The 1197-nt window shown below is 38.4% G+C and overlaps 1 non-coding gene across 1 annotated transcript; it reads left to right on the top strand.

The window, feature by feature from the left end:
• Positions 1 to 311: 311 nt before the first annotated feature.
• On the top strand, positions 312 to 386 carry TRNAP-UGG (transfer RNA proline (anticodon UGG)). Its single transcript has one exon. It is a non-coding gene; the product is annotated as a tRNA-Pro (tRNA).
• Positions 387 to 1197: the final 811 nt, after the last annotated feature.

The following is a 1197-nucleotide window of genomic DNA, read 5'->3' as shown; positions in this document are numbered from 1 at the left end:
AGGTAGCTCAGCTGGTTAGAGCAAAGGACTGAAAATCCTTGTGTGAATGGTTCGAATCCACTTCTAAGCGGGCCAAGGGTCCAAAGGCCGGGAGAGAGCCGGATTTTGAAATTCAAGTGCAAGAGTCAGCCAAAAAATGTGAGCGCTCCTGCACTATACGGCTTTTTTGCGTCGCCCTATCTTGCTGGAGGTAGATTTCGAAAAAAAAAAGTTGTTTCTTAGGTTCTCGCGTCCCTGTGCCCAAAAGGATGGGTGAATTCGGTTTGAGTGTTCATCGATCGGGTGGATCTATATGCTCCGGGGTGGTGAGACGAGGTGTAGCGCAGTCTGGTCAGCGCATCTGTTTTGGGTACAGAGGGCCATAGGTTCGAATCCTGTCACCTTGATGTGACAAGCGGTCCTATTTCAGCAGCTTTGCTCAATGCATTATCCAGATCTTGAATCATTGGAATTAGCTTGCTTTCCCTTCTATTATATAAGAAGTTGGCACCTTAGTGTGCAAGGGGCTAAGTCGTTCATTCAAGGACCGGAGCTTTCATTTGAATTCCCCTATGTTCGAGACCATTATTTTTTAGAGTCGTTGAAGGAAAAAAGCTGGATAGAGAGGCCGGGTAAATGGTTCAAGGGTCCTTGTCCAAAGGCGGATAAGCCCTTTCCAGCAACGTGGAAGAGGAGAGCTTGACTTTTCAACATCCCTTACACAGTTAGATTTACAGTCCAAATTCCAAATAAAAGTTCAAAAACCAAATCTTTTTGAGGATTATTAAACTAAAAATAAAAATAAAAATAAAAATTTATCCTAATTAAAAATTTAAGAAATAAAATTTGACACTTAAAAAAATAATAATAATAAAACAAAGAAAATTAAAGATAACCTCGAAAATAAAATAAAAGAAATTTTAAACAAAAATGTGCGTAAGTAAACTTTTGACTTTATCTTGTGATACTGGGATCAAAGTTGTTAGACAATCTTTATCCACTTATCGGTACCTTTCATATTCACATCTTTGTCTAGTCAATCGTCAGTATTGTTGTCCACTTAAACACGAAAAATTTTGACAAATTTAGGACATACTATTTGTTACAAGACATGTGAACTTAAGTTCCTAGATATTATATCTGATCCTAAGTTCCTAGATACTATATCTTAAGGACCATTCATCTAACGACGACCAGGGATATTGTTGTCCAGCTAAA

This window comes from Lactuca serriola, chromosome 3 (genome assembly GCF_051521515.1).
Source record: "Lactuca serriola cultivar US96UC23 chromosome 3, Lser_US96UC23_V15, whole genome shotgun sequence".
NCBI classification, from domain to species: domain Eukaryota; kingdom Viridiplantae; phylum Streptophyta; class Magnoliopsida; order Asterales; family Asteraceae; genus Lactuca; species Lactuca serriola.
The sequence above is the reverse complement of the archived record's forward strand: the minus strand, read 5'-3'. Positions and strand labels throughout refer to the sequence as shown.